This window comes from Grus americana, chromosome 17 (genome assembly GCF_028858705.1).
Source record: "Grus americana isolate bGruAme1 chromosome 17, bGruAme1.mat, whole genome shotgun sequence".
In the NCBI taxonomy this organism is placed as follows: domain Eukaryota; kingdom Metazoa; phylum Chordata; class Aves; order Gruiformes; family Gruidae; genus Grus; species Grus americana.
Genome location: NC_072868.1, coordinates 2,317,283 through 2,333,968, shown reverse-complemented (window position 1 = coordinate 2,333,968; position 16,686 = coordinate 2,317,283). Strand labels below are relative to the sequence as shown.

The following is a 16,686-nucleotide window of genomic DNA, read 5'->3' as shown; positions in this document are numbered from 1 at the left end:
TGAACTCTTCAGCAGGCAATGATAAAGAGCAAGGGACAGTCCCTCCTCACGCCACCTCTCTCTTGTTGTGCACCAGTTAAAGTCGGATACAGGTTTGCACTGGGCTTATTGCAGCACTGTTTATCAAGATATGGAGAGCTGTGCTCTTTGAAGAAGTTTCTTGGAGTGGACTCTGAGCCTATTTTATTTTTACATTCCCCACTTTTGAACCTAGAGGATGAGCTAGAATTTTCAAGGCAACATCAGGATGAAGATTACAATTGCCCTAGTGCAACAGAGCCTCTGATTTGCATGTGAAAAGTGACTGCCAGGCAAAGTTATTGTCCCACACTTGACCCGGCTGGTGAGGAATCCTTCTTTGATTTAACACATGGTAGCTTAAGACCAACACAAACGTTTCATATATTGTTGTCCAGGATGTCCCCAAGTTGCCAAGTGTGTGGAAAATCCACAAGCTGTGACCCTCACAGAAGGCAAAAATCCTGTGCTAATCAGGGAGTCAGGAGAGAGCTGGACTCTAATGAAAGAAGAATTGGGGTGGCTCCTTCACTCAAAAGGAACAGTGCCCCTATTAACAAAAAAAAAGGGGGGGTGGGGGAAAGAGAGAGTAGATAAACACTTTACTCAGAAATCTTAAACACTTACAAATTCACAGCCACTCCTCAGATAACAAACCTCCCTTTGTTTCCAGGAAAAAAAAAAACAACCTCAAAGTCACATAAATTCCTTCTTATCAGATCCCTGTATGTGCAGGACACAAAAGTGGTCAGGCAGTTGGACTAGATGATTGCTGTAGGTCCCTCCTAACTGAAAATATTCTATTCTAAGAGTGGCTGGAAAGCTGCCTGGTGGAAAAAGACCTGGGAGTACTGGTCAACAACCGGCTGAACGTGAGCCAACAGTGTGCCCAGGTGGCCAAGAAGGCCAACAGCATCCTGGCTTGTATCAGACATCATGTGGCCAGCAGGACCAGGGCAGGGACCGTCCCCCTGTACTGGGCACTGGTGAGGCCGCACCTCGAGTGCTGGGTTCAGTTTTGGGCCCCTCTCTCCAAGAAGGACATTGAGGTGCTGGAGCATGTCCAGAGAAGGGCAGCGAAGTGGTGAAGGGTCTGGAGCCCAAGTCTGGTGAGGAACGGCTGAGGGGACTGGGGTTGTTTAGCCTGGAGAAGAGGAGGCTGAGGGGAGACCTGATCGCTCTCTACAACTACCTGAAAGGAGGTTGTAGCCAGATGGGTGTTGGTCTCTTCTCCCAAGTAACAAGTGATAGGACAAGAGGAAATGGCCTCAAGTTGTGCCAGGGGAGGTTTAGATTGGATATTAGGAAAAATTTCTTCACTGAAAGGGATGTCAAGCATTGGAACAAGCTGTCCAGGGAAGTGGTGGAGTCACCATCCCTGGAGGTATTTAAAAGATGCGTAGATGTGGTGCTTGGGGACATGGTTTAGTGGTTGGAGTTGGCACTGCTAGATTAATGGTTGGACTTGATCTTAAAGCTCTTTTGCAACCTAAAACATTCTATGAATCTAAAACAAATGAAAATAATGTGGAAAGATTACATAAAAAAAGAAAACACAGAAATAGGCAGAAGAAAACATATGGCCCTTCCGAGAACTTAGGGACAGATTGAAATAGTTAGCAAAGTTTTTAACAAATGCATTGAGAGAAATAAGGAAAAATTATATAACGGGACTTTTTATTTAATTACAATTGTTTCCAGGGAACAAGCAACAGCAAAACATGCTTGCATTTAAGAAATTAGACATTCACATGAGTAACAGTTACATACATAGCTCTACCAATAGCCTATTCAGTTTCAGAGTGATGATAATTTATCACCTTGTGGTATTACTTCAAGATGAGCTCAAATACAGAAGACCAGATGATTCAGCATAGGTGGAAGTTCTTAGTGGAGCTGCAACAGCTATGGATTGTAGCGCAGCTCATTAGCAGCAGATACGTGGAGCAACACAGTCAACACTTGAGAAGCCAGCATCCACAATACTCACTTTGCAGAGTTTTTAGAATCATAGAATCATAGAATGGTTTGGGTTGGAAGGGACCTCAAAAGATCATCTAGTTCCAACCCCCCTGCTGCTCCACTAGACCATGTTGCCCAAAGCCTGATCCAACCTGGTCTTAAACACATCCAGGGATGGGGCATCCACAACCTCTCTGGGCAACCTGTGCCAGGGCCTCACCACTCTAACAGTAAAGAATTTCTTCCTAACATCTAATCTAAATCGACCCTCCTTCAGCTTAAACCCATTACCCCTTCTCCTGTCACTACACTCCCTGATAAACAGTCCCTCACCAGCTTTCCTGCAGGCCCCTTCAGGGACTGGTAAGCCACAATTAGATCTCCCCAGAGCCGCCTTTTCTCCAGGCTGAACAATCCCAACTCTCTCAGCCTGTCCTCATAGCAGAGGTGCTCCAGCCCTCTGATCAGCTTCATGGCCTCCTCTGGACTCACTCCAACAGCTCCATGTCTCTCCTGTACTGGGGCCCCCAGAGCTGGACGCAGCACTGCAGGTGGGGTCTCACAAGAGCGGAGCAGAGGGGCAGAATCCCCTCCCTCGACCTGCTGGTCACACCTCTTTTGATGCAGCCCAGGACACGGTTGGCTTTCTGGGCTGCAAGCGCACACTGCCGGCTCATGTTGAGCTTCTCATCAATCAATACCCCCAAGTCCTTCTCCTTAGGGCTGCTTTCAATCCATTCTCCACCTATTCTCAGCCTATAGTCGTGCTTGGGATTGCGCCGACCCACGTGCAGGACCTTGCACTTGGCCTTGTTGAACTTCATGCGGTTCACATGGGCCCACCTCTCCAGCCTGTCCAGGTCCCTCTGGATGGCATCCCTTACCTCCAGCGTGTCGACCACACCACACAGCTTTTACTTTAGCCCTGGTCTAATCTGGTGCCATGACGTGAATGGCAGTTAGAGGTTGGAGTGCGAGTCCATTGGGTGGGCTCCTGGAGTGCGTCTTTGGGTGCAGTTTTACTTGGAATGAACCCCGTGGCTGCAACACAAACCTAAGGGTGAGAAATGGGGTCTATCAGATCTCCTTCAAAAGTGTACTCTTGGTCTGAAATAAGACATTAAATGAAGGTGCGCACTTTACTTCACACCTACACAAAGCATGTAGAAGCAGTTTCTGGCATAATTGCCTTGTCTTCACTAGATCCAGACTGTTATGTGCAGTTTTAATAGATACTATGCTTCTTAATGCTTCTTTCAATAAAAAAAAATATCCACCACTTCACTAAGTGACTTCTTACTTTCTCACCCACTACCATCAGTGCAAAGTAAAACAATTGGACCCTACCATGATTTTAAAATGACACGTGTGATTCTGTAATCAGAAATAAAGTTTTACACAACTGTCAAATAATTGCACGTCCATTCGGTAGCGCTTACATACCTAACTATCTAACTGTTTCCAGGAGAAAATTACCCTGCCAGCACCACTCCTTTAAAATAGTTTCCAGGTGCAAACTTCCAGGCAGACTTGAAGTCCCTTTGAGAAGACAGGCTTATGGCTAGCCTGTTACACCATAATAGCTGAGGTCATGTTCTCTGATATTTGCGTCATCCAGCCACTGGAAAAATCCTGGGACCATCATGTGGGCAGCTCAGTTACAGCGCCATGAGAAGAGGGAGGGAAAGTGCCAGGGCAGCAAACCAGCCTTATGGTTTATGTCACATGCTCTCTGTGAACAGCATCTCTTCCTGCCACTGCTGGAGACAGAGTACGGGGTTAGGCAGCCAGCCAGGCTGCCCTGGTAAGCATTTCTTGGTTATGTTCATCATAGGACATCATAGCATCTGGATGGTGCCAAGGATAGGACTCCATGGGAAGGGCTGTCTTTCTGAGACTCAGCTCTTCTAGTACCAAGGTCTGAAGTTAACCCTCTGCCTTTTTCTCATTCTCTTTTTAAGCAAGGTAACTTTCAAATTTTTGTTTCTGTATATGTGAGCACATGCTTTAAAGAGTCTGTTTGGTGATGTATAGACGAGCTACTAACTTAGATACACCTGCCCCAAGGATTAGGTGGAAGGATACCATGACAAGATATATTCAGGTTTTTCAGTGGACAGCCAGGGAAGAAGCAAGAAAATTACTGAGAAGAGATGGTTTAATCATGACTTCTTCCCTGTGCTCACTGTGAGGGTGAAAGTGTATGACCTTGACTGAGAGAGTATTGAATCCTGCCCTGCGGAATGACATGCAGACATCACACAAAGGTAGCTTAGTCCTTAATTACAAAAACTTCAGTTATATTAGAAGAAGAGAAGAGTGAAGAAACTAAATGCAACCTGAAGAATAATAGAATAGCTGTAGAGACTGACAAAGAAATGTAATTAGCAGGAATTCCCATCTCAGCTCTATTTCTTGGAGGAGAATCTCAAAAGATACATGCAAGGAGCTGGAGAAAGAAAGACGACCAATCTCTCCTGAAGCAGCAGCTCTGAGATTATTTTCTTCCTTTTGTTCAAGATGGAGTTTTTCTTCCTCTTTTCCCAGTATTTATTCACAATTTCATTTTCTGACTGTTAACCAAATAAGAACGTAGTTAGGATTATATCTTTCCTCCTTGTTTGTTCTCTGAGCTTGGATATCTGCCACTCCCTTGTTAACAGATGTTAGATTTCAGTGACTGATATTTAGGCCAAAATAATACAATTAAATAAGAAGAACTTGTCAGAAGACAAGTTTATGGCATTTGAGATCTGACAAACTGTATCACAAGAAATAGTTATTTCAATCTGAAGTTCAAAGTCCAAACCATCTTCTTCCTTACCAGCTTTTGTTAGCTTAAAGATGTTAGTTGCAGTAATTAATTGGAAATAGTGCTGAGCTGCTACTGACACCTGTTTATATGTTAAGAACAGAGTATTGCACCAGTTCACACTGAGAAGTTGTTTTCTACACAGAGAGAAGGACGTATTCTAGCAAAAAGATGTTTTCCCTGAAAGCCTCCTTTTGGAGAGCGAGGGGGGAAAAAAAAACAGCACCAAAAAACCACAAAGCCAACAACAACAGAAAAACAGCCAGGCATTTGGGGTCACTATTCCAAAAAGAGCACAAAGCCAAGGCAAAAAGTCATCAAAAGCTGTTAGTATTTTGGAGACAGTTCATTGCAGTTAATACAGTTCTGCAAAATATTTTGATTTTATCAAGGTAGCATTTTCTGATCTATGCATAATTGAAACAATCTTTTCCTCATTTTCAGTGCATCTGAAAAGCCAAGTTCTTGGAAACTCTATGATTCAAAATTCTTCATTACAAAAAGCATAAAATAAATCTGTTTAAGATATTACTGCATGATATAATAATTCCGTCCTTGCTATTTTTAAATTAGAATTAAAAAAGAATACAGAACATAAAATTATATCAGAAGACAAAAAGCTGTGATTGTGAACACACAAGAGAAAAGTGTCTTAAAATTGGGAGTGGAAAGTAATAAAAATCACAGATTTTTTTCTGCGAGCCTGGGGAGTCATAAACACTGGATCAGCTGACAGAATAAGTAGCATAAAATTTATAAGAAACCAAAAGACATTTTTAATTTGGGATACTTTCAAGTATCCTCAAGTAATATCATTATATTGGTAAGGTAGTAGCCAAAAAGAGATATTTAAGTGCCTGGAATAAGCCAGCAAAGGGATTTTTTTTTGGCAAGGTAGCAGTAACAGCCACAGTAACAGCCTCGACGTTGGCTTTCCTACAGGTTTTCTTTTCAGGAATCCAAGTGTGATATGTGCATTAAAGAGAATACCTATTTCTCTTTAAATTTAAATTCTCTTTAAATTAAAAAAAAAAAACAACCCACAACCCCCCCAAAAAAAACCCCAAATTATTATAAAATAACCTGGATAGTACTTTTTAAAAAATTTACCTTGTAATGACAAAATTCTGCTCAGACTGCTTTTTTTTTTTGGATGAGAGTGAGTACAATCACTGTCCCTTCCTTCTTCTACTCCTGCCCCAGAAAATTAATGAAGAAACTTTTTTCCCTTCCCTTGCTTTTCCTAGAGTACTTGAAATGAAACATTTATGAACATTAGTGCCAAGTCATGTGGAACATTTTATTATCAATGACAGAACACAGTCCACATTTTTCTATTTTCACAAGGAAAAGCTAAATTTTGTGCATTTCTTCCCCCTCTCTGTCCATTTTTTAAGTTAAATAAATAATATATATAGATATAAAAAAAAATCATCTACCTTCCTAGCCAGAAGGGAAGTAAAAGAAATAAGAGCTAAACCACAGTTATACAAATCTTTCAGTTGCAATTGCTTTTTTTTTTTTTTTATGAGCCTGTAACTTCTCACAGACTTTAACTTCACAGACCCAATGAACGTCACAATCATAAGTGATTACCATTTATGCAGATATACTGGGGAGAAGTCTGGCACATCGTATTATGACAAACAGAATATTGCACGTACAGACTTTACAGTCCTAAAATCTGCTTGTTGAAATACCATCAGCATTGCAAGCTTGCGTGGGAGTCCCTGGATTTCTAACAGCAGCTTCAGTGTGGCACTCCACTTCTGCAGCATTTAAAAGAGAGTCAGTTAAAGAGCACCACTTTAAAAACATCATCTTGCAGCATTATATCTTGGCCCACAGTAGATCCAGATCACATATATCCACTTCAGAATCTCACTTGCAGAGCAACCCGCCACAGTCCAGAACTTTGTGCCTGCCCTGCCTGCATTTTATATTAGTCTCAGCCAAAACAGAGGTTTTAGCTTTGTTAATGACTTCTGTTAAGATGCTCATTTGCCTTCATAGAATCATAGAATATTTTAGGTTGCAAAAGAGCTTTAGGATAAACTCAACCGTTAACCTAGCACTGCCAACTCCACCACTAAACCATGTCCCTAAGCACCATATCTACATGTCTTCTAAATCCCTCCAGGGATGGTGACTCTACCACTTCCCTGGACGGCCTGTTCCAATGCTTGACAACCCTTTTGGTGAAGAAATTTTTCCAAATACCCAATCTAAACCTCCCCTGGCACAACTTGAGGCTGTTTCCTCTTGTCCTATCACTTGTTCCTTGGGAAAAGAGACTGACACCCACCGTCTTCCAATTGCTGTGATGATTGTAGAGCCTTCAGGAGTAAGAGTCGTTTCAAAAGTACCTACTTGCTGCTGAAACAATGTTCAAAACCCCTATGATTCCATTGTGACATTTGACCTGTTTTTTCCCTCAGAGTATCTTCTTTTGCAGATGGATAGTTATATTAAGATCATCACTACGGATGTATGTTCTTATTCCCATAACTCTTCCTCTCCATAGCAGTAACCACAGCTTTTCCCTCTCCGTCACCCCAAGTTGTCTGGTTTTAATCTTGAAGCTATGGGCATTTCAGTGCCATAAGTTAGGTATCTGCGGAGATTTTCTTGTTTCTTTGTATTAGCACAGATAAGACAGAAAGAAGACAGAAAATAAATTATCAGGCCAGAAGTATAGCAGGAACGTAGAAGTCAGGGACTAATTTCCGTACAGCTGGATGCAATCTCTGCTCCAGCAGGGACAACTCCTCCTGAATGATGAAATATATGGTGTATTTGAAAAAGGGTTCATTCAGAACTAAACCTTATCCACAGATCATATCACACAAGATTTTATAGTTAAAAGCACACAAAATAATTCTATACACCCTGGTTTCAGACCTAAAGGTTTCCCTTAAATTTTTTTGTTAGATGATTGAATTCTCACCACTGACTTTCTTTTACCTACTTACATGTTCAAACAATGTAAAGAGAGGTTTCTGTGAAACTACTTAAGATTCTAACAAATGGCAGATGCCACGAACCCAACACTCATAACTACACCCCCACAGAAGGTGAGTGAGCCTAACCCTGCAAAAACACACCGGTACGTGCCTCCACATTTATGAGCCAATGCTCAGTAATATTCCTTCAGCAGCAAACTAGACATCAAAAATCAAGACCCAACTTCACTATAATCAACAACAACTACTTAGGGAACGTATCTTTACAGTAAACAGCTTTTTTAGTTTTGCAGAAGTAGGATTATAGTTGACTACAAGTTGAAGCTAGACTACCAAGTAAAAAAAAAAGAAAAAAAAAAAGGCATATCTTTGGAAAGGAGCCACCAGAGCCACTTTCTTAAACATGCAATAGACTCTTTATCGCCTGAAGTTTTTATGACATCTAGGCAATCAAATGGTTGAGGAGAAAACTGTTGTTATATGGCAATACAAAGCTCTGATCTTCAGGTTACAATGAACAGCTGTCTGTGTTTGCAGGTCTTCAAGAGTACAGTATCTTCTTTACACTACACTTGTTTGATTTACATGAAAAAGTGCAATTCAGATCCTCTCTTTCCTTTCTCTTAAAAAACCCCAAACCAACTCAAACCAACAAACCAAAAAAAGCTGCTCAGCCAGCAGCAGGGCAGAAAAGCCTGAAACCAAGACCATACCAATGTATGCTAAAGGCTCGTGATCTAGAAGAAAATAATCTAGTATCTTTTAAGCCTTCTGATATTTTAAAATCCTGCTTTCTGCAAAGACTAGTAATAATTCAGTATTTGGGACTATAGATGCTGCTTCTAGTTACAAAACATTCAAATAAAACTGAAGTCAGAGATGTTAAAGACTGAAACGTTTCTCAGGGGGATTGATTTTGGGGAGAGACCATGGAATTTTTTTCAAAAGTAGAGTGCTAACAGTGGCATATTAACAACAGAAGTATATGATGCCACTTCAGGAGAAAGAGACGCCATCACCTACATTTATGAAGCTGCTGGAAAAAAGATAACTTGGGCCAAGAAGAGGTACTAAATAATACCTTGCCTTTACAGGAAATACTGCATCCAGTGACGACAAAGGTAAAATCTCTGCACAGCTTCAACACTTATGTAGGAAAAGGTTAAGCATCTCTAGATCCACACTAGCTTAAAGACTTGATTTTCAGAGGCAATGATTATCAATAATTCCGTCTTGTGCCCATGAATATGGAGGTGCTCAACAGCACCTAAAATCTAGAGACTTGTCTCAAATGCGTTTTCTACTATTTATGTGTTTAATGATCATGCATGAATATGCTAGCAGGCTTCAAAAAATCTTTTGACTTATTAGCATTCTTGTGTCAAAAAAATCAAGCTAAATAACAAATCAATAGTCTCCAGACCATGCTTCTAATTACATATTGTGTGAACATACACATTATTTAATTGATAGTATAGCAGGTGAAAAATTTGTAAGCACTTATAAAAAAATATAGAGAAAACTGTAATAGTTAAAATAATGAAAGCACCACTTTAATGATAGCCCATTATATTTCTGTTATCTGTTTAATGCTTACTGGCTAGAGACTTGGGGAAAAAAATCACTCCAATATACAACTAAAAAGTGCCACTTTGAACATGAAAACCAGCCAGGAATATATTGAACTCACCAAGATTTAAGCTTCTGGCTTTTGAAAATTCTGCTGCTTAAATTATCAATTTTTTACTCATAGATGCCATAGTAATGAGTCCAATGGCCATCTGGAAGAGGAAATATTTTAAATGAGTTACTCATGTTACTTTATGAATTTCAGATTTACTAGGAGAGGGGCTGGGAGTTGTGCTGTAGTAACAACCAGTACAGAGCTGGCTGAATGCAGGAAAGATGGTGAGAGAGATGCAAAGGGATCTAAACAAAAATTATTGGTTTCCAAAGCAAAATACATGTGGAGAAAAGAAAAAGAATAAAACACATTAGTAAGGGCAGAGCTGCAAAACAAAGAAAGACTAAGTGTACTACTCTTAAGTTATCTCAAACCAAGGGTGAAGTCAATTGCTGAAGTTACATACTTCTGGAAAAGGCTGTTCAAGTAACATTTAGACCTCAGATCTAACCTCAACACATTAAGACAGCCATTAATATCTCAAGCCCTTCAACTTTGAAAATGCAGGTTCTTTAAAATCAGACCAGGATCATGAAGTTAACAGAAGCTCCCCAATTCCTGCAAAGAACTTCACTGCAGAGAGTCAACGAAATGTTGATTCCTTTGTTTCTTGTAAAATATTCCTTCAAGAAGCTCTCCAGTTTGTAAGCTTCAAATACTGTTGAATGCAGCTGACTTGTGCAATTGGAGTTACAATGCAACAACACAAATAGTTGACTGAGCTTCTACCTTTCTTCATAAAAGATAAGGGGAATTTGTGATAAAGATTCATTCAAATGCTGAATCACTGTGAATCAATGAAAGAGAAGAGGTCAGGGCATTAAACTGCTGTAATTGTTTCTATGGATATATAGAAATCAAATATCAAGACACAACATTTGTAGTAAGAGATAATATATTAGCTCATCTGAGAGAGGAATCCAGCCTCTGAAGGGTTTTTTAGTGACACATGCCATGGTATGCCTTGCTTTGGCTTTTACTCAGCAGTCTTGAATAGAAATTAATTTGGTATTATTAAGGGGAGAATTACAATAAGACAGAACAATGCAGTATTATTCTCACTTGAGTAGACGTCAAGGAATTAGTGTCATATAGAGCTGTACAAATTAAGCTGAATGACTGCTGACATATTCCACTGCTGTACTCCTGGCAAGCTTCTCCTTTCTGCCCAGTACCTTATGCCAAATTTTCTATGCCCACATGGTGAACCAAATGTGGCTTTAACAGAAGGCACAGAAGACATGGTGATTCCAGATACCTTTTCTTTGCCTATAAGTATGTCTCAAAATTAGTCCTATCCAACCTTCTTCACTGGCCATCCCCAGTAACTTCTCTTAGCACCAATTAAGTTTGTCTTTAGCACTTAGCAATAAAGAAATTCCCTGTTGCCGCAAAGCATGCCATTTTCAGATAGCATTAAAGTTTTGACTACACATGAAAAAGACCCATTTTTCTACACATAGATCAGGCAATCTCTGAAGGCAGAGGATGCCAGAAATACCAATCACAGCACATTGGAAGTATCCCAGCCAACCAGCTGCTATAGTTCTTCCTAGGAAGGAACGCAGGCAGGCAATTTTCTGCTCTTGTTCTAAATGTACTGTAGGAGGTATCATTGGTTTGGCAATTTGTAATCACAGTCTTCAGGGCAATATTATAACCTGGGAAGGAGCCAATAGTGGCATTTGATATTTTAGGTATACCATCAAAAAACAATCCAGAATCTTTCCTAGTGTTCCTCACCTGTGGCCATGCTCCAAGCCATGAACATGCCAAATCTGATCTAGGTTTCTTTTATCCAGTTCATAGGCATCTAAATCTAACAACAGTTATGTAGAATGTCTGCAGCTCTAAAGAATCTGAAGGGGAAGATTGATGAACCTCATCCCTCACCTTTGATCTGAACTCAACTTTCTGCAGACTTAGTCTACCACAAAAACTTTGAGGTCACACTAGACCTATTCAGGGCTCTGACAGCTCCAGGAAACCAGATAAAATTCAACCCAGGCAGCTGGAATATAACCCCTCTTGTGTGTCTAATTAAGGATATTAAACTATGGGGCTTATATGGATGAAAGATCGCTGAACTGGCTGTATCAGTCAACAGAGATCATTTGGATATACTAGTATAAATTACCTCAAACCAATCCAAATTGGTGAAAGAGGCCTGAAAGTGTATAAGTGCTCTCTCCTCCCTATTTTGAAAAATACAGCTGTTCGTTTAGTAACCTTCAAATATAAGATGCACGAACTGCTCAGGAACAAAGCTTCAAACATTCTGGCTAAAAGTCCTTTGCAGATATGCAGTTTTCTTTCTATTTCCAAAACCACCAAACACTCGCGTTCTGGCTAAATAAGGGAGAGCAACAACCGCTCTGCTGTAGCGCGCAATAGTTTGTCTTGGGCTGCTCTCAAGTAGACTACCTGCCACGGCTGCCAAGCGAGGACCCCTCAACAAGTACATCTCAAGCAACCACAGTTAGTCATAAAACAGGATGCTTCAAGAGGAGTGATTTGTGCCACTGCAGAAAACAACTCTGAAGTGTCAAGAGCAGGATATAATGGAGGGCTCCCTTCTGACACATCTCTTATGCCATCATTATAAAGTTTGATTTTGACTTAGTTACCAGTTCTCTTGATTGTGAGGATTTCAGCACATACTAGTCAGCACCAGAGGGGTATCCATGTGGAATAGAGAGCAATTTTCCTCCTGGCAAGCATATTTTTGTAAGTGACTATTCTTATTCCAGTAAAATTTATTTCATACTTCAATTCAAGAGGGGAAAAAAACCCCAACTGACCCCCAAACCACACTGTGGTTTAAAACACTTTGTCTTGACAAACAACAATTGGGCTGGTGGCAGCAGAGTGTCTGTGAAGCTAGGATTAAGGAACAGTCAGAAAATGCTGATAGCTAAATTCTCTGTTTGAGGTCAAAGTTTGAATTGCTTGCGAGAGTAATGAACACAGACTGGGGTGAGATGGCCAGACAGGGCAGCTCTCTGCTTCCATTCCTAAACCATCCTCTGCTCCCAATACCTCTCGCTGCACTAGGTGACTAAGATATTTGATAAATTCTCACTCCTTGTGCACTGCTGGAGTCAAAGTGAAATGAAAATTCAGATTAAGAATTTGTCCCATGGGTGATGCTGAGAGACCTTAAGCTTTCAAAGGGACACAAACTTGAACTAAACCTATGCAACGTGACTTTGGAAAGAGGAACAGTACTTCCAACAGCAGTTTAATAACAGCTATTTGTTAGGCTTGAGCAGAGAGTGTTCATTTGCTGCAGCATGGCTCATGTTGCTGGGGCAAGTGCCACCATTTCAGCTGCCAAGTATTTAATTTCAACCCATTTGATGAGTCTCATCCAAGTATACTTCTCAATAAAAAAAGGCAGAATCTTTCTAAAGAAACAAACACGTTAAGTCTTTCAGTTTTTTGTTTTTAAGACAGAAGGCTTCATAAATTATATGAACTTTACTCATCCTCATCCACTGAGAATTTGCAGTGGAGAAGCTACTGGAAAACATCAAAAGATTTCAGGGTTTGCTTATTTACATAAACATGTCCCAGTGAAGAAGGGACAACAAAAGCAACACTGGTTTCCCAGCCGTCACACTACTGAATACAGTTTTCAAATGATACATTCCTTGGACAGATACTATAAAATCTCTTTTTTCCACAGCGACGCCCCACACTGTGTCACTTCCAGATGTTGTCCTACTGTGGTACATGTTCAGTTCTCAGCTGCCATCCACAAGCAGATGTTTCTTTTCATGCTATAGTCTGTAAACGTTTTGCCTTCAGCAGAAATCTATTTAAGCAGTATTTTTGAAGTTCAAAGAACTGCTTTATTTCTTTTTCAGTTTTGTGTATTTCTATCTTTGAGGAGAAGCAGAGAACCATAATTTCTTTCTCCTTAGATTCATGCTTCACAGACAATCCTCTATTTATCACTCTGGTCAGTGTGGAATTTAACTACAAAACTGAGAGGTTAAATTTTCACTCTATTCACTCTATGATTGCAGTCAATCAACAAGTTTAAAAATGCATGTTTAAAAAACTTCTCTTACAGCAGTATTTTTATTCTCTGTATGCTACTATATTGATCCCACACACATTCCATATATTCCAACCTCCATGAAAAATAATTTCTTTCAAAATTTGATTAAAAACAAGCCTTGCTTTATTTTAGGTATAAAGTTTATTTATTCAAACCCACCCTCCACTGCTATTCCTATTATTTCTGAGGTTAATAATAATCAAACACCTAGAATTCAGCAAGAATTTTCTACAGAAAACAATATGTTTTGTTTCACCAGAAGTATAAATGATATGAAACATTTTCATTCTTTTTTTTTCTTTTTTTGCATATTATTTTGTTATTTCTTCAGACAAATCTAAATACTTTGAAGAACAGCTGTGATAGAGTGAATTTGCTGTTATTTGTAAATGACAGTGTTTACCGTTCTTAAATATTCAGATAGCTCTTCTATATTTGGGGAAATATTGCAACCTCTCAAACTGTCATTTTTGCAAAATGATAATTCTGAAAGTTTAGGCTTAAAACCAAGTCGCTATTTCATATAGTCAAAGTTGCATTTATGCAAACAAGGAAAAGAAAATTCTGCAAATACTGAAAGTCTGCTCAGCTGGGGATCCAGTCCCTGCAGAGATACAGAAATACACACGTACTGGATTAAAGTCCCTGCAGACAGCTTCTTTGAATGAAACACAGGAGAATATTTCCAGATATTCACTTTTGATGTCACTGCATTTGCTTTGGGATCTAAAAAGAGTTGGTTTCATGCAGTCAGAGAGATGGTAAGTCACAAGCATGTTTCCTCCCAAAATACTTAATGTTTCAAATATTTGTCAGATACGGTGCTTTGCACTGAAACATGCACCCAGTAAATCAGTCAAGAGTCAGATAAATGATTATCTGAGGAAATCATAAGCTGTTTGCAGACCATTTAGGAAAAGAAGTGTTACTAACTGGACCCGGTCATAAAATTAAATGCTGGCTTTTGCATAGACCATCTTGAAATCCCTTTTCTATTAGGTATCTTATAAAAATTTACCAGAGGCCAACTTTTAGTTTTCTCTTTTTGCCCTTAAATCCACGCAAACTTGAATCCCATGCCAGAGCTCAGTTCTTTGGCCCCTATTTCCCTCTGGACACTTTAATCTCTTTCCAAGCATCATTCTGAGATTTACCTCCTGTGAACACCTACTCTGCACTTTCCACGCTTTGTAAGAGGATGTTCTTCCCACGTTCCCAAGTACTCCTTATTCTCTAGAGGTCTAAGTGAAGTTTATTCAAGAGATGAGAGCAGGGAACCAGCTTTCTTTCACCACCTGGCATCTATCATTATGAGTTTCAGTTATTAGTCCTAACTCCCAACTTCTTTATTATACTGTGCCTGAATACATTCAGTTTGCTTTGAAGTAGGAGAGAATACGCAGACCAAGTAGAACAGCTCTTGGAAACATCATCGTCTTCGGACATGTCCCAGTAGCATGATATTCTTCAAGCACAAAGGAGATGGCAGAGGACACCTGACTCATCGGAGGTAGGCAGGGCAGGGCAGCCCTCCAGCCCGCTCTGTACACACACCTGAGGGCAGTGCTGTGCATGTGCTGCTGTGCACAAGCCACTGTCAGCACGGAGCTCTGCAGGGCTGAGGAAGAGAGAGTTTATTTCTCTTATTTCCTCTAAGGGTCTTTGGGACAGGTTGGTCTCCTTGACGTCAAAGTTATAAACTTCAGCAATTCCAAAGGTATGAAGTCTCAGACAATATGAGTGTAAATTAAATTTCATAATCAGAATAACTATGACTAGAACAAACTGAAAACATATTTTTATCAGTTTCCTAGACCATTTTACAACAAGCTCCACCTATAAAAGAGGACTGAAAGAGAGGAGTCCTGCATAACAAGCACAGTGATATAGAAACATATAATTAGTTAGGAAGCTGCTCTAGTTTTGCTTGTTGGGTTTTTTTTTTTTAAGCTCTGCTTCTTTAAATTGAAGATGCAGCCCGTATTGCATAGGCATTTTGCTCAGGTCTGTGCTGACAATCTCACTGGATAGCATTTCTGACCTCCTTTTTTTTTTTTTTTTTTCATTTAAAATAAAGATTTTGTGTCTGAAAAAGATCTGTGTACTTGACAAGTCAATAAGCTTAAGCCAGAACAGGAACTTGCAAGCTTCTTTCTCTCCCTGCATGAAGGTTACACTAGCAAGTTATACCGAGATCTGCAGGTCAGTAATGCTCCTTCATCCAGCTGAATATTGTCTAGAGCGTTAAGACAAATTTGAGTATTGGTCTGTGGTCTTTTACCTTACCTTTTACAACAGACAGTGGGAAAAGCCACAAAACTCATATTTCTAGCAACAGCAGCGAGCATATGCACCATTGCTGATGCCTTTAAATAGCCAAAGTCTGCAGGAGCAGAAAGGGTTATCTTCCCTGGCCACTCGCTCTTGTTTCTACCTGCTGATCACCAGATCACAGTAGTATTGTGATCTATTCAATACTAACTTGGTTGGATTAATTTCTGATAGTCACGCTGAAATTATTAATAGAGACTCACAGGTTTGTTAAATAGAAATCGGGAAGTTGACTTTTGCGGACAAGCGGAGAGCAGAAAACACTGCCTACCACACTATTCTTGTGTCCAAGTTAGGACAATACAGTCTAGATGGTTGGAAAGCTAGATCGGTAAAAAAACTCATGAATTATTGGTCTTAATGGGTCATACGCCACCTGAAAACCAGTGACAAGTGGAGTACTGCAGGACCCTATTCTGGGACATGTCCTATTTAATAACTTTATCAGCGACTTGGAGGAGGCAGCAGAGCACTTGCTGTTGCAGTATGCTCAAGGGCATGGCAGCCATCCAAAGGGACCCAGACAGGTTGGAGAAATGGGCCAAGGAGAATCTTGTGAAATTCAGCAAGGACAAACACAAAGTCCTGTACTTGGGAAGGAACAGCCCCTTGCAACAATACAGGCTTGGGAACAGCTTTGCTGGAAAAGACCTGGAGATTTGGGCAGACAGTAATCTGAACGTAAGCAGTGTGCCTTGGCGGCAAAGGTGAAAGGCAGCACGGGTGTATGAACAAGGGGCATAGCCAGGAGAATAAAGGAAGCAATTATCCCTTTCAGCTGTCCTTCCGTCCTCAGTACCCCCCATATCAACGCTCACTGGACCATGTGTAGAATACCTCATCCAGTTTT

General features: G+C 40.2%; 1 long non-coding RNA gene across 1 annotated transcript in view; it reads right to left on the bottom strand.

The window, feature by feature from the left end:
- LOC129214024 (uncharacterized) overlaps positions 1 to 16,686 on the bottom strand; it is a 74,302-nt gene that overhangs the window by 12,017 nt on the left and 45,599 nt on the right. The window lies entirely within an intron of this gene.